Source organism: Dama dama, chromosome 8 (genome assembly GCF_033118175.1).
Source record: "Dama dama isolate Ldn47 chromosome 8, ASM3311817v1, whole genome shotgun sequence".
NCBI classification, from domain to species: domain Eukaryota; kingdom Metazoa; phylum Chordata; class Mammalia; order Artiodactyla; family Cervidae; genus Dama; species Dama dama.
Window position 1 is genome coordinate 29,264,145 of NC_083688.1, and position 22,555 is coordinate 29,286,699.

Consider the following 22,555-nt stretch of genomic DNA (forward strand, 5'->3'; position numbering starts at 1 on the left):
ACACAGTCAAAGGCTTTGGCATAGTCAATAAAAATGTTTTTCTGGAACTTTCTTGCTTTTTTGATGATCCATCAAATGTTGGAAATTTGATCTCTGGTTCTTCTGCCTTTTCTAAAACCAACTTGAACATCTGGAAGTTCACGGTTCACGTATTGCTGAAGCCTGGCTTGGAGAATTTTGAGCATTACTTTACTAGAATGTGAGATGAGGGCAATTGTGCGGTAGTTTGAGCATTCTTTGGCATCGGCTTTTTTTGGGATTGGAAAGAAAATGGACCTTTTCTAGTCCTGTGGCCACTGCTGAGTTTTCCAAATTTGCTGGCATATTGAGTGCAGCACTTTCACAGCATCATCTTTCAGGATTTGAAATAGCTCAATTGGAATTCCATCACCTCCACTAGCTTTGTTCATAGTGATGCTTCCTAAGGCCCACTTGACTTCACATTCCAGGATGTCTGGCTCTAGGTGAATGATCACACCATCGTGATACTGTGTTTAACAATGGCACAGAGGAGATGGTTGCAGGAGAAGATGCAGTAATTGGAAAGAGACTACCATGATCACATCCAAATCTGAATCAGAGGAGGAGGAGGGAGCCCAGAAGCATGCCTGCAGCACCTGCAAATGGGCAGGTGGATAGAATCCAGCTTTCTGGCCCATGGACTGTTGCTCATGACCATCCTGTCTTGTGCATTTCTCTTCTGCTTCAGCACTGGGCAGGTCATTGGAACCAAAAGCTTCAGATCTTAATTATATAACTTCTTATTTGTATAATCTTTGGAAATTACTTTGTCTCTTTCAGCCTTAGTTTCCTCAAATTGGGCAAATGGGAATTGTTTTGAGGAGTAAGTCTGGTGACTTTGTAAAGCACCCGGCATAATGCCTGCCATATTCAAGGCATGCAGAGGGGTGGTTACGAGAAGGAAGTCTGGAACTAGACAGTTTGAGTTAGTTTGGTTTCCCTCATTTACTAGCTAAGTGAATGTGAGCAGGTTAGTTTACTTTCCCATGCCTCAGTTTCCTCCTTGGCAAAGTGGTGCTGGTAAAGACATCCACGCGACAGAGTTGTCAAAAACAAATGAGCCAAAATGTCATTAGGACAGTGCCTGGTTCCTACTGAGTGGGACACAAGTGTTTGCTCTCATTACTGTCCTTGTTACGCACAATTACCTCTGCGATCAGAAAAACTGCTCATGAGTTTGTCCTCACTCATGTCTAGCCTACACTCAGTCTGCTATAGGCAAACCCCATTTCATTTGTTCCATGAGTATGACACAAAGATGAACAACCACCGGATGACTTGAGGTCTCCTGATGTCACCGTTCAAGGAGTCAGGAGAAAGGCGCTCAGCTCTTCGCTGGAGTGAGCCTGTGGGTGACTCACAGCTTGTAAGGGCCCAAGTAGTCTCCATCCCCCAGCATCCCCTGTAAGCGTGCTGCAGAGAGAGAGGCCCCCGGGGGGTTCTGCCACGCTCTGGGCTTGCTGTTCACCCCCTCAGAGCACTCATGTGGATTTAAATTACAGCTCTACAGCCATCGCACAGCTCCCAGGGCGTCCCTCAGATACCACTGAGCAGTGAGGGGTCTGAGCTGGGAGGACATGGGTAAAATCTGCCACTCAGCAGCTTTGAGGAACCAGACAACACCCAGAGGGAAGCCAGTCTGAGGCTCAGAGAACCCTGTCTCCCAGGGTGCCAAATAGCCAAGTAGTGAATTGCTCACAAATTTGAGGAGGGGGTGGAAGGCAGAATAAACCACAGTTAAACCTGTAAACATTCCCTGCCAACATCCCATCATCACAGAGAAGGAAGCCACGCAGCTGGCTCTGTGCAGGGCAAGCATGGCACGCGTGTGCACAGGCATGCCCCCACATGCACATGCACACGTGCGCACAGTCATCTGTGGTGACCTCCACGGAAAACTCCTCCGCCATCCTTCCCATCCACAGTGTTGGAGCAATTAGGTAGGACTTGGACAGAATGATTCATGCTTCAATAAATTCAATTTCAACAAAACATAATTATGGTGAGTCACCTAATCACAGCTGTAATCACGGCCCGCCCCTCCAGAAGTCAAAACAGTTGAGGGCATTCAGCAAGGGCGTCTGTTCCCTCATTACAACTGAAACCTCCATCTTTTGCCAAGCAGCCATATTTGGGGCTCCAGTTCCTTTCTAATTTTTAAAATTACACTATATTTCAGACGTACAAAAAGGTGCAATGCCTACTAGAGTGAATACCCTTATATGCACCAGTCAGCCTAAAAGGGAAGCGTGACAAATATGCTTGAATCTCTGATCCCATCCTCCTTTCTCAGTTGAGACAAAAATTAGATTTTGGTCTTTATCATTCCCATCTCTGCCTTTTTATATCCACTCTGTATCCCTCAAGTTATGTAGCATTATTTTCATATCAGTCAGTTCAGTTCAGTCACTCAGTCCTGTCTGACTCTTTGCGACCCCATGAATTGCAGCACGCCAGGCCTCCCTGTCCATCACCAACTCCTGAAGTTTACTCAAACTCAAGTCCATCGAGTCAGTGATGCCATCCAGCCATCTCATCCTCTGTTGTCCCCTTCTCCTCCTGCCCTCAATCCCTCCCAGCATCAGGGTCTTTTCCAATGAGTCAACTCTTCGCATGAGGTGGCCAGAGTATTGGAGTTTCAGCTTCAGCATCAGTCCTTCCAATGAACACACAGGACTGATCTCCTTTAGGATGGACTGGTTGGATCTCCTTGCAGTCGAAGGGACTCTCAAAAGAGTCTTCTCCCACACCATAGTTCAAAAGCATCAATTTTTTGACACTCAGCTTTCTTCACAGTGCAACTCTCACATCCATACATGACCACTGGAAAAACCATAGCCTTGACTAGATGAACCCTTGTTGGCAAAGTAATGTCTCTGCTTTTTAATATGCTACCTAGGTTGATCATAACTTTCCTTCCAAGGAGTATTTTCATATACTACATGTTAAATAAGAGGCCTCATTTGTGTATCCTTCTGCTGCTTGGTTTCTATAACTTTTTGATATGTATTTGCATCAAACATATATTTCTAGTTCTTTCCTATTAACTGCTGTTTAAATTTCCATACATATATCAAAATGTATTTTTTATCTATTCTCTTACTGAAGGACATTTAGCTTGCTTTTCCAGTGTTTTCTGCTACAAATGAAACTTGCATGAACATCCTTATACACGTTTCCTGTGAACACATCTGCATCTCCCTAAAGGTATCCCTGCAAGTGGAGTTGCCAAATTATTGGATATGTGCTTTGTCAGCTTTGCTAGGTGCTGTCAAGTTGCCTCTAAGTGTTTGTACCAATTTGTGTATCCATCAGAAGTTTATCAAAATTTCTTGTTTTTCTTGTTTTCTCACCAATATTTGTTGTCATTAGGATTTTGACTTTTGTTTATTTGATAAATTTGGAGTGTTTCCTCATGTGATTTTAACTCACACTTTCCTATGATCAAGCATCTTTTCATAGGATTAGGAACAGTTTAGATTTTTTTCTTTTGTGAATTGTCTGTTCCTGTGTTTTGCCACTTGATTGCTTTTCTTTTGGAGTGTTTTTGATAATTCATCAATTTATTTCAAATATGGCAATTCTTCATTTCTGTTTCTGTACCAACTTTAATGTTCTATTTTCAACAAATCATTTATTTCACCTAAGTCGTAAACTATGATGACACAAAAGTATTCCAAAATTTACTTATCCTTTCAAAGTCTGTGGGATTTGTGGCGATAAATCATTTTTTATTCCCAACATCGGGGACATTGTATTCTCCTTCTCTCTCCTTCTCTCCCCTACTCCCTCCCCTTCCCATTCTTTTGGGATGAGTTTAGGAGTTTGTAATTTTTTTCCCTAAAGAACAAGTTTTCAGCTTTTTTGATTTCTCTATAAACTATTTTCAATTTCATTGATTTCTATTCTCATATTTATTCCATTTTTCTACTATGGGCTTACTTCACTCTTCTTTTTAGAACTTATTAAAGTAAAGTAGGCCATTGCTTTTATACCTTTATTCTTTTGCATTTAAAGCTATGTTTTCCTCTAAGCCCTACTTTAGTCCTATCTTACAACTTTTCATATTGTATTTTCTTTTTCATTCAGTTCAAAATATTTTCTAATTTCCTTTATGATTTTTGTCTTTGACCCGTAAGTTATTTAGAGTATGTCATTCAATTTCTGAATAACTGGATTTTTCTAGACACATTATATGAATTCTCCTGTGATCATAGGTCACACGCTACATGATATCAGTTCTCTGAACTTACTGACATTTGTTTTATAGCACAGTATGTAGTCTATCCTGGTGAATGTTCTTCGTGTGCTTAAAAAGAATGTGTATTTGGATAGAATTCAGAAAATATCTACTAGATCAGGAAGGTAAGTAGTAATGTTTAGATATTCTGGTTGTTCTTTCATGGATGACAGAAAGGTGTTAAAACTTACTCTGATTGTGAAATTGTCCTTTTTGCTCTTCTTTATTTTTGTCAAGTATTGATTCATGTGCTTCTCTTATTAGGTGCAAACACATTTATAATTATTGTCCTCCTGGTGAATTGTCCCTTCTAAAAATTACCCCTGTCTATACTCTTTGTCCTGAGCTCTACTTTTTAAATTGAGGCTAATATAGTCACTCCTGTCTTCTTATGCTTACTATTTACAGGTTATGGTTTTTCCATCCATTTACTTTCAAACTACACATATCATTATATTTAAGGTGCATCTCTTGGGGGCAGTACATGTGAGTCTTACTTTTTAAAAATCTATTCTGGCAATCTCTCCCTTTTAATATTTAGACCATTAACACAATGTAATTAGTGATATAGTTGAATTTAGGTCTGCTAGTTCATTATATTGCTATTTGTTTTTTGTTGTTCTGTTATCCTTTCCTGCTTTGTTTTTTCTTTATGTATGTATCCATGACTTATTTATTTTATAACTGAATATTTGTACTTTTTTTACTTCCTTTACTCATTTTGCCCACCCATCCTCTATGTTTGGTAGCCACTGATATGTACTCTGTATCTGTAAGGATAAAGGGACAATCTTATGGTTCCCTTTATTGCATGCCCACTATGCTTTGTGATACAGTTGTCACATGTTTACAAACATTGAAAATTCCACCAATATAAAAATTTGTAGTTTAAGCAATTATATATGTTTTAAAAAGCTTAAGAGAAAAGAAATTATTTTTATTTATTCTTTATTCTTATAGATACAGAGTACATATTGGTGGCTCACCTCAGATACACAGATGACACCACCCTTATGGCAGAAAGCAAAGAAGAACTAAAGACTCTCTTGATGAAAGTGAAAGAGGAGAGTGAAAAAGTTGGCTTAAAACTCAACATTCAGATCATGGCATCTGGTTGCATCACTTCATGGCAAATAAATGGGGAAACAATGGAAACAGTGAGAGACTTTATTTTCTTGGGCTCCAAAATCACTGCAGAGGGTGACTGCAGCCATGAAATTAAAAGACACTTGCTCCTTGGAAGAAAAGCTATGACCAACCTAGGCAGCATATTAAAAAGCAGAGACATTACTTTGCCGATGATGGTCCGTCTAGTCAAAGCTATGGTTTTTCCAGTAGTCATGTATGGATGTGAGAGTTGGACTATAGAGAAAGCTGAGCACTGAAGAATTGATGCTTTTGAACTGTGGTGTTGAAGAAGACTTTTGAGAGTCACTTGGACATCTGGGAGATCAAACCAGTCAATCCTCAAGGAAATCAGTCCTGAATTCAGGACTGATGCTGAAGCTGAAACTTCAATACTCTGGCCACCTGATGCGAAGAACTGACTCATTGGAAAAGATCCTGATGCTGGGAAAGATTGAGGGTGGGAGGAGAAGGGGATGGCAGAGGATGTGATGGTTGGATGGCATTACTGACTTGATGGACATGAGTTTGGGCAAGCTCCGGAAGTTTGTGATGGACAGGGAAGCCTGGCATCATGCTGCAGTCCATGGGGTCACAAACAGTTGGACATGACTGAGTGGCTGAACTGAACTGAACTGCTTTATCCAGATGTGGTGGTTTTTTGGTGTGTCAACTTGGGTAGGATTAACTACAGTTCCAGCTATTTAGTCAAATATGGATATAGCCACTGCTATGAAGAAAATTTGTAGATATAACTAAAGTCCTCAGTTATTACCAGTTGACTTTAATCAAAAGGAATATTATCCTGGTTAGACCTTTAAGACTAAAGGGCTTAGGCTTTCCCTGAATGTAGAGACTCCAAATCTGCAAGGTTCTAACTTACTCATTATCTATCCTCCTTGATCATCTGCCCTTGCCGGATCCTGTAATTGTATAAACCAGTTCTTTCCAGTAACGCTTTCTCTCTCTCCTCCCTCCTCTCTCTCTCTCGTTCTCTCCTTGTCTATCTCCATCTCCATGTCTGTGTCCATCCCTATCTCTCTGTCTATAAACTTTTCAGGTTGAATCATGAATTATACACTAGATAGTTATGTTTACCATTTTTGATGCTCTGTCCTTTCCTGAAGATGCAGTTTTAACTCTAATACCATGTTCTTGCAGCCTGAGGAACTGCCTTCAGTATTGTTTTGTTGTGCAGGACTGTTAGCAGTGATTCTTTTAGATTTTCTTTACTTGGAAATATATTTATTTTACCTTCATTTCTAAAGAATATTTGGTTGTATATAAAATTCTGGATTGGTAGCTTTTCTTTTTTTTAAAGCCCCTTTCAGCACTTTAAAGGATGTTATTCTACTGTGTTCTCATATCCATGGTTCTTGATAAGAAACCCCTTGTCATTTGAATCATTATTCTCCTGTATGTGATGTGTCATTTATCTCTAACTACTTTCAAGATTTGTTCTTTATTCATAGTTTTCAGCAGTTTGATTTCAATGTGTGTAGGTAGAACTTTATTTGAATTTGCCAAATTTATGATTGGTGTTTGCTGAGCTGTTTTTTTTTTTTTTTTCTTTCACCAAATTTGGGAATATTTTGGCCATTATTTCTTCAAATATTTCTTTTGCCCTGATCGCTGTCTCCTTTCCTTTAGAGAGTCTAATAGCATGGATTTTAGACCTTTTGATGGTTGTTTTTCTTTTGCCTATTGATTTATGGAGTTTTTTATATGTTGTGGATGTTAATATTTTGTTAACTATATGTTTGCAAACATCTTCTTCCAGTCTATTGCTACTCTTTCACTTTTTAGTGTATTTAAAATATATGTTTTGTATTAATTTTAATATAGGGAAATTTACCAAGCCTCTTTAAAGTAGTTGCTTAAAAATATTTTTTATGTATATCATGGATTCAAAAAATTCTTTCCTCTTACTGATTTTAAATATGCTATACCTTATTGTAAAAGGCTTTCATTTTTGTTTTTCTTGTCTATATATTTAATCAGCATTAAAAGCAGTTTTGTTTAAGGGAAGCTATATGGATTCAAAGGTTTTTGTATATTAATAACCAATTATCTCAGCACCTTTTATCCACTGATTTTATATTGCATATCTTAATATGACTTTCCTCTTGTTTCATTAGAGAAATCTTCATCATCAGAGGAAAGACATTTTCCATTCAAGAAGTATGTCTAGCATTCAACTGATACCAAAAGACAGGACAAGTCAACTGTGTATGATTTTATTAAGACCACCAGGCACTGAATTGGCATTCCAGAATGCTCTTTTATTTCCTATTTTCTTAAGAAAGAAGTTAAGGGAGGAAGGGAAACTGGTCAACTGGTAAATGCAGTCTCTTTAGTTGGTGAGCTCTGGAAGGCAATGACTGTTAATCAGTTTTGTAACCCACAAAGAACATCAAGCTTATTAAAAATCAGTTCACCTTGAGAAAGAGCTTTTGGCTAGTCTTTTCCCAACTAGCATAAGCTATTCTCCACATGAATGCCAATTATGAATGTTTCAGTGGAAATAGGGGGATTTAGATGTCTTCAAACTTAAACTAAACTCAAATATCTCAAGTTAAAGTCATATCTTTGCTCTTGGGATAAAGGGCTCCAGCCCTTCTTGATTATGATTGAAGAGCTACGACACGAAAATCTGAAAGTCTCTTTTGGCCATGTTTCTCCATGTTGAGCCACATTCACAGCCAGAAACTGTTTCAAAGGACAAATTGATACTTCACTAAACCAGCTGGTGACTGCTATGATGCACTTAATTCTTCAGCTGTTTTGACCAGGTGATAACTAACCTATTCAGAACCTGAAATGACTGTAATGAACAGGTACTTTGGGGCTTTCTATGTTGCCTTCATGTTTAACCTAGTTTTTTCTTCCATGTTGCAGAAGAGTGTTAACACAAAATTCTTACTCTTCCCAGTGATCACTCCCTCTTCAAAGGCTTAAAAGACTGTTTTATGTTGTATCTACCTAGTACCAAAAAAACTAATTCAGGAAATCTCTTCAGCAATATACTATTCAACTTCTACATTTGCTGAATTGACCTCCAAGTTTAACAGCCTCTTATAAACATACACTTAGATTGGAATCATTGTTTTTTATATTCTTGATAGACAACCCTCCCCACAGAGATATTATAATCTCTGTAAGTCCTCTCTTTGTCTTTTCCAAACTATGTTTGAGCTGGAAATGGGCATACCACCATTCTCTTACTTTTCTTTCTTTCTTTTCTGCATTAAAAGCACTGAGAATCATCCCTTACACACACACACACACACACACACACACACACACACACACACACACACACTCTTCAACATAAAAATGAGCCTGGGTCTTCTGAGGAAGATTCCCATTGAATCTTTCCTCTGCTATTCCCTGGGACTATAGTCCTTGGGTCAGCTGGGTATCTTCCTTAGTGGTCATAGGGCACATATCTATCAGCATACTGCTGAGCTGACCCAAGGACTATAGTGACAAGAAAAATGAAAATTGTAGTTTTTGTCTTTTATTATGTCCATTCCTCAGTTTCTATAATTATTTTTCTTCCGCTGCTTCAGATCAACATGGCTACATCCTGAAAAAAGTGACCTACAGGAGAGGAGCATTGGACCAAGAGGGATGAGTCCTGGGTTCTAGTTCTTGTTACATGAAGAACTCAACTGATGAACCCAGTTGACACATGTTTCTGACTCTCAGTTTTCTTGTCAGTAAAAAGCAGGGATCACAAACTGAAATGTCTATAGGGGCTAGTATCTTAGAGAAAATGAGACAAGCAGGCCTGGTTGGATTTTTGATGTACTAGAATTAATTTTCTCCCTACTACTGCAGTGTAAAGAGGAGTGCCCAATTCTGGATGTTGCCATGGGAATGAGGATCATGGTGCTTCCAGACCTTCTGATCTTTTCTTCTAGAGATATAGCTCTATGGATTTTTAAAAAAGAAATATCTCAATATCTAAGCATGGTCAACTAATTCAAAAATTCAAAAATTAAACTTTCTGTGACCCTAGTAAAATATGTCTCAATCCCTGGGTCACCAGTTGTAACCTCTAGACTAGATGGTATTTAAAGTACCTTCCAGTTCTGAAATTTTATACTTTAATTATCCAAATGGTCTGAATTGAAGAAAAAAATGAGTGTTTGAGTATGAGGAAGATTTTCCTGGCACCCAGTTCTTTTATTTTGAAACAGGTGACCAGGGGGCATTGTGAAATGTCCTTCAAATGATTTTGAAGAATAAGAGACACCTACTTTTGTCTGGGATTAGTTAGGAGCAGTTACTGGGAGGGGGATGGATGAGATGCTCTCTTGCAATTCTTCTTAGTTGAGATGTTGTGAAAATGGTATTTTATGAATTTTGTTTCTAATGTCTTCAGGTCTTTTTAGGGGAGGAAGGAGGCAGTAGTTTGGTTTCTGATTCCCAGGACCTCTCCCAGCTCAATTCCTGGAATCATCCTGGGGAACTCTGTAAACTGAAATTTAAAGTTATAACTTGTAACTTCCCTTCTAAGGTTCAGATTAGGTTTCATAACTTGGAACTGAAATCAGGGCAGTAGTTGGAGTGTAGATGAAAATGCCTGGAGCTCCAGTTGTCAGCATGCTAATGAAAACCAGAGAGGGAAATACATAAAGGTGGAGATGAATGATGGCAAAGATAAGAGCCTTTAAGCTCACTTCATTTTCATTATAATCCTCTCCTTAAGGAAATTGATTATGATAGCCTCTATCCATTTTCTTATGGATTAAGAACACCTATGAATCCCAGAAGCACCTTTTATGCACTAAATGAGCTCAAGCTGGGAGTCAGCAGTTCAACACGCAGATAGACCTCAGTGTAGATACTGATTGTATCAGCATAAATACTGGGTCTCTTATTCTAATGTAACCACTGCAAAATAAACACTTCACCACCAATAGAAAGAGACCGAAAATAGAGGCAAGAAGGCAGGATAGAACATGCATACATTTGGTTATTAATCAAACCTATTTCAATGGCACAATGCATCTTAAAAGAGAAGAGGTTGACTGAAACCCAGGGAAGCAAGCTAAGTAAAGGATCCACTTTCATGTATAAATGAATAACATGGGTCATTGACAGTTCCAAGTGCTTTTGATGCCTAGATAGCAAACAGGGCTGTATAACAGTAATCTTCTCCATGACCAGTGTCATCATCAAAACTTAAGTGCTAATCTGTGTACTCTGATAAACGGGGTAAGTGGCAGAAAGATTCAATTAGATACTGTGAATGATGGCCGTGTGTTGTCTTGCCTTTCCAGTATCAATTCTGTCTTCTTTTAACTCCATGGTGAATTTCCTCTGGGGTACCACTCCTCCAGAACTGCAGTATTGGGGGCCTGTCCATTTAGTCAGTATGGTCGGTGGTTGGATCTCAATAGGGGCGACAAGATTTGCATTATGAGGAATTTAAATCTTAAAAGGAGTGATTTGTTCTCTAGTGCTGTGCTGAGGGCTTCCCAGATGGCTCAGTGGTAAAGAATCCTACACATAACAGGAGACACAGGAGATATAGGTTCGATCCCTGGGTTGGGAAGATACCCTGGAGAAGGGAATGGCTACCCACTCTAGTATTCTTGCCTGGAAAATCTCATGGATAGAGAAGTATGGCAGGCTACAGTCCAGGGGTTCACAGAGTCAGACAAAATTGAACGACTAAGCATGCATGCTGTTTCTGGACCCTATCCTTTCCTGAGGCCTGGGAGTTCATTTTTCCCTTTTGACTCACAGAACTATCCTGTAGCCCTAAAGTAAGTAAATCCTACTTTACATTCAAGTTAGCCAGAGTTGCTGTTGCTGCTTGAAACCTATATTCATTGAAGCTCCACGAATATATCAAGTATTTTCTCTGTGATCTTACCAATTGATAGCTGGTGGTGAGGAGAAGACAAGATGAGAAACTACAGGTAAACTGTTAGAATTAAGAAATGATTTGGTGAAGTTACTGTGTTCAAATTCGGCAAACAAAAATCAATTGGCTTTTTATATACTAGCAGCAAATAATTTAAAAATAAAGTTAAAAATGTATCATATTTAATAGCATCAAAATATTAAATAGTTGGAGTAAATGGAACAAATTTATATGTATACAATATGTACATATAAACATAGATATAAATAAAACATTATTGAAATATAGAATTCGTACAAAAGCATATTGTTACATAGCAGATTGCTATGTCCACATTAATTTGGGGATAGCGATAAATTCCTCAAAGAAAATCTCAGGGCTGATGTAGTTGAAGTTCATCTTTTTGCAGGCAAAGAAAATAAAACTAGAAGGGTCCAACAGCCTATTCAAGTTAACCCAGAAAGACCTCTAGTAGACCTCTTCTACCACCAGTTTGCTGGCCTTTGCTGCCAATCTGGGCATCTCTATGGTTGGGGCTAGTACTACACTCTTTTCCTCCCAGGGCCAAGGCCTCATACTGACTTTGAGCTGGCTCTGTCATTTTTATCAGAGCATGCTAGCACTGGGGATTCTGCCTGCTTTTTGTTCATCTTTCTTGAATATTCTGTGCCTGCTAAATCACTTCAGTCATGTATGACTCTGCAACCCTATGGACTGTAGCCCACCAGCCTTCTCTGTCCTTGGAATTCTCAAGGCAAGAATACTAGAGTGGGTTGCCATGCCCTCCTCCAGAGGATCTTCTCCATCCAGGGATTGAACTGGAGTCTCTTATGTCTCCTACAATGGCAGGTAGGTTCTTTACCACTAGCACCACCTGGGAAGCCCCTTGAGTATTCTAGTACCCATGAAAAATCATCAAGCTGAACTCACTGTCTATGAGACTCTCTGCCTGAATTAGGCATGTAATTCCATGCTGATTTTCAGGGTTGGTAATCTATAGTTCTCCTGACTCTGAAAGTAGTGTGTCCTTGCTAGGAGACTCACTCATTACCCATAGCTCAAGGGACCAAGTTCAAGCAAAAGGCATCTTTTCATCACATTTTTCCAGTGTCTGGTCACAGACATTGTATAAACTTCATTTCTTCTATTCCTCTGGAATAACCAGACTTAAGTAACCAAACTCAGACTAGGGACTGCAGTTTCTCCCAACCCCCACCCTCAACTTTCCCTCTGCTGTTTTTTCCTCTCTTCCATGGGTTATTTTTTCCAACTTGGGAGACAAGGAGAATGTGTATCCCAGGTAAAGTGAGGAGGGAAGGGGAGGAGTTATGGCACAGACACATCAAAAGAGCCCTTTGTGCTCAGGGCACATTATTCCTGGAATCCAATCAAGTGCCCCAAAACCCAACCAAGCTTTTCAGACAGCACAGAAACCAGTCATGCAGGCCTCTTGGGCTCTGCTTTTTTTTTTTTTAAGGCTTTATAGGGTACACTGAATTATTTGGTTGGGTCTTTTCAACCGTGTGACATTTGGGTTTTCAATGGCCCAAATGGAGTTGATCATTAATTATTTAGACACTTTAATTAAAAAAAAAACAACAACTTCCCTGTGGATTTATGAGGGTCTGCTGGGGGACAAGGACAAGGGGACCTATAGTGCTTTTTTCATTTGAATGAGAGGGAGGGTTGGGAAGGTCTAGAAGGGGAGGCTATAGAATCATCTTCCAGGAAGGTCTTAAACCCAAGTTAGGGTTTATTTGAGAGAGGAGGGCCTTACAATGAAGAAAATGGAAAAGAACACAAGAGAACAGAATTCTTGGATCTGTCAAATGCATGAAGGGGCAGGATGATTAATGCAAATCAATGGTTTAGCAGGGAGACATTGGGAGTTTCTGAATCAATACCTTTCACATGAAAACCAGTAAGTCTGATGAATTGGGATGGGAGAAGGGCTAGTTTCTAGAACATTTGATTAACTGAACCAGAGACGGTAATCAGGGAGGAGAATTTGTGAGTAGAATTCTGAATGCCCAGAGGGACTGGATTGGTGTCTTCTGGTTTCAAAACAGTGAAGTAGTGAAGGTATAACATCCGCTGTCTTCTTTTCCAGGGCATATTTCGCAACTTCAGCCTTCTTCTCTAACACAGATGCATGCCATTGTTCAGTCATACACATTATACAGTTCCTGACATCCTGAGAAACTTCCATACTCTCAGAGAATTCTGCTCCTGAGTGCCTCTCCATGAAGTTTCATCTGAATGACAAGTGACCTTGGGTAGGGTTGTTGTTGGTGGCTTAGTCACTAAGTCATGTCCAACTCTTGCAATCCCAGAGGAACCTACCAGGTTCCTCTGTCCTTGGGATTTCCCAGGCAAGAATACTGGAGTGAGTTGTCATTTTCTTCTCCAGGGGATCTTTCCAGCCCAGGGATCGAACCCACATCTCCTGTATTGCAAGTGGTCTTCTGGATTGCAGGCAGATCCTTTACTGGCTGAGCCACCAGTTAGGGTTGGGAAGCATGAAAGAGGAAATGAACACTTCTACAGAGACACCAGCAGCTCTCATCTATTTAGCCTCTTACATCCAGGAGCCTCAGGAAAATAAGACCCAGCACATTTAAAAACTAGTGATGAAAAGTACTTATCTTTGGCATTACAATGCTTAGTGATACCATTTTCCAAGAAGCAGCACAGTGATTTGTGTGCATATCTTTGTTGATTTTCCTCTTGGATTTTTTTAAAGCTCCTGCCTCTGTGTGGTTAGTCGCTCAGTTATGTCCAACCCTTTGCGACCCCATGGACTGTAGCCCGCCAGGCTCCTCTGTCCAAGGGGATTCTCCAGGCCACAATACTGGCATGGGTTGCCATGCCCTCCTCTGGAGGATCTTCTTGACCCAGGAATCAAACTGGAGTCTCCTGCATTGCAGGCAGATTCTTTACCAGCAGAGCTACCAGGGAAACCCCTGCCTCTAGTTGAAGTAATTTAATCTGAAAGAAAATTACAAAAAATGTGGATGTCCCTGACATCAAAGCAAACAAAATTGTTTTAGGAATTATTCCTATGGTGCCATTGACTAGACAGTATTATTTACCCCATTTTGCAAAGGGTAGAAACTGAGTCTGAAGGACCTCAAGCAACATGCCGAAGTATTAGTGGACTAGAATTCTGCCCTTCTGGAAAAAAACATTTCTCACAAAAGATGTCACAATGTTAACTACGGGATTATAGAACTTGGCTCTCCAGTGGTGCTTCAGAAAGAAATTCAGAGTATTTACAAGTGGGCTATTTGTTTTTCTTTACCACTAATTTCATATAAAGCTTGGCTTGAGTGCAGCCATCTTAGAGAAAAGGAAAAGGAAATCGATCCAAATTTTGGTAGCAAGTCTGTCTGAGATGCAGTGGTGGTGTTTGCTTTGTCTAAAGTTAAGGTCTGGAGGGGTCATGGAACTGAATATAAACCTGGTTTCAGTTAATATTTGAAAATAATATGATGGAATTATTGACTAGGAAGCATGATATGATGGACTTGCTCTACACGAAAGCAAAAGTAAGCTTTGATGTCACCCCCACAATGTCAGAAAATCAAGCTGTGAGGCAAGTGACAGAGGGGAGGATCAAAGCTCAGGAGAAAGGCATGAGTCACAGTTCTTACCCCTGCAGTAGAGTGGGGAGTGGGCCATTGTCCAAGGAAATTGTAGGCTCCCAGGAGTGTGCTATCTACCTGTTAAATTCACCATAGTAAAATATTTTCACCAGGGAACCTGGCAAATGCGGTAAATCAGAGTTTCTCCCTCGGAGAACCCATTTTTACACAATTACTGGCACACCATCATCTAAGCTCCTCCAACCAGGTTATCATCTAGTTTAGGAGGTTGAATTCATGCTTGTGTGCTCAGATGTGGCCAATTCTTTGCAACCCCATGGACCATAGACCACCAGGATCCTCTGTCCATGGGATTTTCCAAGCAAGAGTACTGAAATGGGTTGCTATGAACATTCAGAAAACTAAGATCATGGCATCTGGTCCCATCACTTCATGGCAAACAGATGGGGAAACAGTGGAAACAGTGAGAGACTTTGTTTTTTTGGGTTCCAAAATCACTGCAGAGGGTGACTTCAGCCATGAAATTAAAAGAAGCTTGCTCCTTGGAAGAAAAGCTATGACAAACCTAGGCAGCATATTAAAAAACAGAGAGATTACTTTGCTGACAAAGGTCTGTCTAGTCAGAGCTATGATTTTCCCAGTAGTCATGTATGGATGTGAGAGTTGGACTATAAAGAAGGCCGAGTGCCAAAGAATTGATGCTTTTGAACTGTGGTGTTGGAGAAGACTCTTGAGAGTCCCTTGGACAGCAAGGAGATCCAACCAGTTCATCCTAAAGGAAATCAGTCCTGAATATTCATTGGGAGGACTGATGCTGAAGCTGAAGCTCTAATACTCTGGTCACCTGATTTGAAGAACTGACTCATTGGAAAAGACCCTGATGCTGGGAAAGATTGAAGGCAGGAAGAGAAGGGGACGACAGAGGATGAGATGGTTGGATGGCATCACCAACTCAATGGACATGAGTTTGAGCAAGCTCCAGGAGTCGGTGACGGACAGGGAAGCCTGGCATGCTGTAGTCCATGGGGTTGAAAGAGTCAGACATGACTGAGCAACCGAACTGAACTGAACTCCAGGGGATCTTCCCAACCCCAGGATAGAACCAACATCTCTTGTATCTCCTGCATTGGCAGGCAGATTCTTCACCACTGAACCACCTGGGATGCCAGTCACTGCCAAACATGAGCCTGGCAAGGGGAGCTGGGAGAATGCTCCCTCTCTATCTTTTGTCAGTTTCCATTTTCCTACTACTTTCTATTGGCCAGACTGAAAGGGCAAGGAAGGCTTGGCAATGCCTTTTCTAGTGGTCAGGCTTTTGCCTGAGAATGAATATAGAGGAAGACCAGAATTGCCAGTATACCTACAATAGAAGCACTGCCACATTTTGCTGTGAGCTAAGAATAGGCAAGTTTGCTTATCTTTCTGGAATAGGAGGTACCCAGGGCCCACAATACTTTTAGGGACCCATGGAAACATTTTAATTTTTTTTTTTTTTTTTGGCTATGCCCCAAGGCATGTGGGATCTTAGTTGCCTGACCAAGGATCAAACCCATTCTCCCTGCAAAGTGGAAGCTCAGAGTCTTAACCACTGGAAGTGGTTGAGTCTTAACCACCAGGGACGTTCCCATTTAGGAGGCTGGTTGAACTCAAAGATCCTTCATCATTAAACTTATAACATACATAGTTTTTAATTGCTTGTAATGTACACCAAGGAGTAGGGGCTGAAAAAGCTTCACAAAAATGGTGGCTTTATTGGTTAAGATTCAGCCAGAAAAACAGAATGTATCTATGAAGAACCTTAATATGGAAAATGTAAATATGTAAATTTTTCCAGTAGTCATGCATGGATGAAAGAGTTGGACCATAAATAAGGCTGAGTGCCAAAGAATTGATGCTTTCAAATTGTGGCGCTGGAGAAGACTCTTGAGAGTCCCTTGGATAGCAAGGAGATCAAACCACAGTCAATCCTAAAGGTATCAACCCTGAATATTGATTGGAAGGACTGATGCTGAAGCTGAAGCGCCAATAGTTTGGCCACCTGTTGTGAAGAACTGACTCATTAGAAAAAACTCTGATGCTGGGAAAGATTGAAGGGGAAAGAAGAGGGTGGCAGAGGATGAGATGGTTATATAGCATCACTGACTCAATGGGTTGAATTTAAGCAAACTCATGGAGATAGTGGAGGACAGAGGAAACTGGTGTGCTGCAGTTCATGGGATCGCAAAGAGTTGGACAAGACTTCGTGACTGAACAATACAATACAAATGATATGTAAATAGCTGTAGATTATGTTTGATGGAACTAAAAGGGCAAATGAGTGAGGAGAGTCCTAGATAAGCAGGAAGCCACTTCTGCCTCTAGGGCTGGTGACAAACAGAGGATGTGGTGTTACCAGAGTTTCAGAATTAGAATTGTTAAGGGAGAGTTTTCCCAGCAGATGTGGAGCCCCAGAGGCAACAAAGTTGCTGCTAGAATGCCTCCTAAAACATGGAATGAGGGGAGTACCTGGGCTTTTTCCTTTCTCCAGTGTTCTTCTGAGGCCTCCTATTGGCTGAACTTAACCAGAAGCCAGTAGAAACAGGAGTTGGTGAGAATGTAGCTGGCAGGGGTCAGCTCCTATGATGCAGAACAGGACAGAGCAGGCCTGGCAATGAATCTGATAACAGACAGATCACCATCCTAGTAACTAGTCATATTCCTAACATCCCTGAAGGGACAACCACTACTTTCAGTGGTAGTCTCACTGATTTCCTAGAGTCCCCAGTCCAACCTCTCTCTGTGTGAACTTAGTCGTTCAGTTGTGTCGGACTCTTTGCGACCCCATGGACTGTAGCCCACCAGGCTCCTCTGGCCATGGGGATTCTCCAGGCAAGAATACTGGAGTGGGTTGCCATGCCCTCCTCCAGGGTGTCTTCCCAACCCAGGGATCGAACCCAGGTCTCCTGTGTTGCAGGCAGATTCTTTACCATCTGAGCCACCAGGGAAGCCCTCCAACCTTACTCTACAAGCCGAAATAATTCCCTAGAATCTGGCTCCCCAATCCATTCTACAGTGAAGAGTAGTTAAGTTACAAAAACTCTTTGTAAGACACTGACGATTCTGATAGAGCTTCATGAACTTGATTCCAAGAACCAGAGATCATCACATTTTGTAGAAAGATGGGAACTTTCCCATTCAGAAATGATAATGACTAGGGACATTCTTTTGGTTCTTATCTTTCATTTGTTTCTTTGTTTATCATTTTCTAGGACTTCAGACACTGTATTGGAGGCTGAGGTTACCAAGATGTTTTAGAACTTGTGCTCAAGCAACTGACCATGTGGATAAGAAGCAGAGGGGACAGGCAATGCAGGATTCACAGGCTAATCCTAAGGAAATAAAAACGGCTGCTTTCTGCCCTGTTTTCACATGAGCAGGTTGCAGGGGCGGGTCAGGACCACTGGGTTCTCCCAAGCAGCTTCAATGTTCTCCAGAATTTGAACACTTTGGGGGTTAATCCCTTTCTTACTTTTGTAAGGCTCACCTTCTCCTGAGGATGTGTCCGTATTGACCTTTCAGAAAATACTCTCTTCCCTTGGCTCTCTGCTCATCTTCTCTTAAGGGGACAATGTCAGCATCTTGTCTTGTGAATTGCCAGAAACTACAGTTCTTGGATCTTATCAGCTCAGCAAAGGTCAGAAGATTTCTTCCTTCTCTTGGGAGTCTCCATTTTCAGTGTAGATGGGGCTGGTCTTCATGATGTGCTGGAGAACTACGTCCATGCCCTGGTGTGTTCCTGCTGATGACACATTCCCAGAATTGTGGCCCCATGTTGCGTCTATCATTACAGCTTGTCAAGTGATGTTAGAGCTAGCCAGTGCTTCCCATGCAGCTCAGATCTCCAGTCTGAGCCCTCCTAGAGAGTCAGACATAGGGATCAAGAAGTGAAGGGTGGCAATGGTAAGAAAATGTGGATAGAGTGTGGTAAGGGGTCTGCAGAAGGCATGGTGAGGACTGGGAGAGGGAGATGGGGAGGGAGGGAAAGGAGGAAGGGAGGAGGAGATGGAGAGAGAGGGAGGGAAATGGGAGAATCAGCTTACCAGTGCTGCCCTATGAGATGAAATGGTCCCAACTCACTTATTTTTCCTTTTGCTAAATTGGAAACAAACCCTCAGGGTTAATCATTGAAGATTGCTAAAAGGTGCATTTTTTTTTTTTTTTTTTTTTTGTAGAAATGCCTACAAAAATTCTACTCAGCTTGGTTTACATTGTCTACAGTGTGAAGGAGGAAGCCACAGAGGTTTCTCCAGAAGGAAATATGTGACTCAGGCATTGTGGGTTAGAGCCTGGTGGCCATGGCACCCTCCAAAGAACAATAAAGCCACAACATTTCTCAGGTTTTCAAGGGTGTGCTCTGCAGCCCAGGTGCTCACTGTTTGTTTGTACACGTGTCTCTGCTAGTGCACTTATTAAAAGATGTGCTGCTGGCTCAGGGCAGGTAGGTTTCCAGGCTTCTCAGAAAGGGTTTTCTTTGGCTCCACTGCAGGCTGCTCTATCTGTTTTCATTTTAAAGATGTGTTTCCAAAACACCATTTCCTGAAATCTTTTGGCTGCAGCCAGGTATGAGATTCCCAGTTGTAAGGCCAAGGAGAAGGTGAGCTGCCAGGCAGAAGTTTACAATAGGGTGGGTCACAAGTGATGCCTGGCCAGGAGGTGGAGAGTGAGCCAGCCACAAGGACCCTCCATGGGAAAAGTTCTCCCTCCCACTCTGCCTGGAAATTCATGTCTAAGAATATTAGTTTGAATAACCAGACTGAATTCTTGTACTTGAGGAGAGGACACCCAGCTTCACACCTAACACAATTAAGACAAGTTGAAGTGAGTCCTTTTGCATGAAGGTGCTTTGTTAACCACCTTTATAACATCTTCCCAGATTTAGTGTCTGCTCTGTATGGCTGACTTTATTTTTTTGGGCTCCAAAATCACTGCAGATGGCGATTGCAGCCATGAAATTAAAAGACGATTACTCCTTGGAAGGAAAGATAGGACCAACCTAGACAGCATATTAAAAAGCAGAGACATCACTTTGTCAATGAAGGTCTGTCTAGTCAAAGGCTATGGTTTTTCCAGTGGTCATGTATGGATGTCAGAGTTGGACTATAAAGAAAGCTGAGCACCGAAGAATTGATGCTTTTGAACTGTGGTGATGGAGAAGACTCTTGAGAGCCCCTTGGACTACAAGGAGATCCAACCAGTCCATCCTAAAGGAAATTAGTCCTGGGTGTTCATTGGAAGGACTGATGTTGAAGCTGAAACTCCAATACTCTGGCCACCTGATGTGAAGAGCTAACTCATTGGAAAAGACCCTGATGATGGGAAAGATTGAAGGCAGGAGGAGAAGGGGATGACAGAGGATGAGATGGTTGGATGGCATCACTGACTCAATGGACATGGGTTTGGGTGGACTCTGGGAGTTGGTGATGGACAGGGAGGCCTGGCATGCTATGGTTCATGGGGTCACAAAGTGTCAGACATGACTGAGTGAGTGAACTGAACTGAACTGTCTTATCTTGATCACTTTTTAGTGCACTTATTGCCACTTGGGTAAGCATCTTACCTACCCTGCCAGAATTTGAGCTCTGAGCTCATGTCAAATTTATTTATAAACTTTCTTGTGTTTTTTTTTTTCCATTAAACTTTCTTGTGTCTAACACAGTACACCAAAGGTGCTGAATAATGTGTAAATGAAAGACACAAAACTAGAGCTATTGATAAGGTTATTAATGAAGATTCATTCATTTCACATATTTATTGAGCACCTGATACAGGGCAGGCCTTGTAATAGGCAATGAGAAGAGCCTGAGAAAAATCATACAAGAGGATAATAGCACTGACCCTAAAGGTAACTTTTCCCCCCTGCTTTTTGATATCCTTAGCTGTTGAGAACTTCTTGGCTATGCTCAGGATTGGGTCTTGTAATACCCATAATCCTGGCTGCTTTGCCCTATCCAAGGGCTATCCTAGGTTTTGGGACTTGCCTTCTCGACCTTCAACAAGGACTTTAAGCAGTCCCAGGTCAGTTAGTAAACTGAATACCTGTATCTCCCAGCACTCCTATCACTCAACACTATCTCCAAGATTTTTACCAAATTTCCTCACTATTAAACTGGTAAGGACAAATCATACAATTAATCTTAGCTAAAAGGCTGAGTGTGTGTTAGTCATTCAGTCATTTCTGACTCCTTGTCACCCCATGGACTGTAGCCTGCCAGGTTCTGTGTATGAAATTCTCCAGGCAAGAATACTGGAGTGTGTGGTGTTCCCTTCTCCAGGGGATCTTCCTGACCTAGGAACTGAACCTGGGGCTCCTGCATTGCAGGCAGAAGAAAGGCTGAGAAGCAACCCCAATTTCAAAGCTATTAAAGCTCATATGCTTGCACTGTAGCCTATTTCTTGAGATGTTTCCCCATGTTTCTCTCTGAACCAGACAGGTAAAATATAAAGAATGGAAAGCTGCCGTAAAGGAGAATGGAGTTGCTGAGGAACCCTTGGAGGATGTACATAAAGATTGGAAGGGCAAGGATAGAGTTCTGTACAGGGGAGCGTTGGAGAGACTAACAGTTCCAGCAGCAGGATCCTCTGCTTCTGCTGCAATGTCTGAAGCATACTTCACTTTCCATTGGTGAAGAGCCCTCAAGAGTGTGGGCTTGTCAAGTGATGCCCATTCATTCTTTCTTAGATTTGTAGAAGTGAGTGGGTCCATGAAGTTCAAACTCCTCCCAGTTCAGAGAGAGAATACACCCTACCCAAGATCACATGGCTTAGTGACATAGCAAAAGTTCTATCTTTTAGAATCAAAATGGGGGGAAATCATCCTTTGTCTCTGATTCAAATAATACAAGCAATTCTCCACAGTCATAAGATTATCATCCCAGGTTAGATTGGAAACCATGCTGGATGGAGGACAGCTGAAGGACGCAGGCATGCCTGGTCTACAGAAGGCGAGATGGAGGGAGACATGAGAGATGACACCAAGCTTTAAAAACTGGCACAAGAAAGGGAGTTACCTATCTTTCCTGTGTGGCCCCAGAGGACTGACTTGGTGTCTGTAGGTACGAGTTACAGAGAGGTAACTTTTTCTCAACTCAAAGAAAGCTTTCAGTTAACAATAGAGTGCTCTAACAGTAAAGCAGTTTCAAGACGAATAAGCTGCTTGCTACTGGAAGTTCTCAAGGAGCGGCCAGATGGAGACCTGGTGGGTTATAGAGGTGGCTTCTATCTGGACTGGCAGGAAATGCACTGCACTGCTCTGACCCCTTAGAACTGAGGTTACCATGGTTCATGCATTTCTATCTCTGGTAGTGGTTCTGGGAAGTTGACATCAGGGTAGCTCTTTGTTGTCACCCTCAAGTTGTCAGAGGAGCTCTGTGGCTTCTTTCTTTCTAACTTTTGTCTGCCAGGATCTCAAACACAAATTGCTAAGTATAGTCTAATGGATGGCAAGAAAGCTCAGCATCCTCCACCAACAGATCAATGGTGACAGCTCCCGGAGCTGCACTGAGAAGCAATTTGAGACAGCAGGGAGAGCTGTCATCATTTAGCCCAGTCTTCCAGGGCTGGCAGCCTGCTGGACACATGCTTGCTATCCCTGTTCATCTCAGCTCTTTTTGCCCTGCATGTCCTAAACAGTAGTCTTTTTGTCCA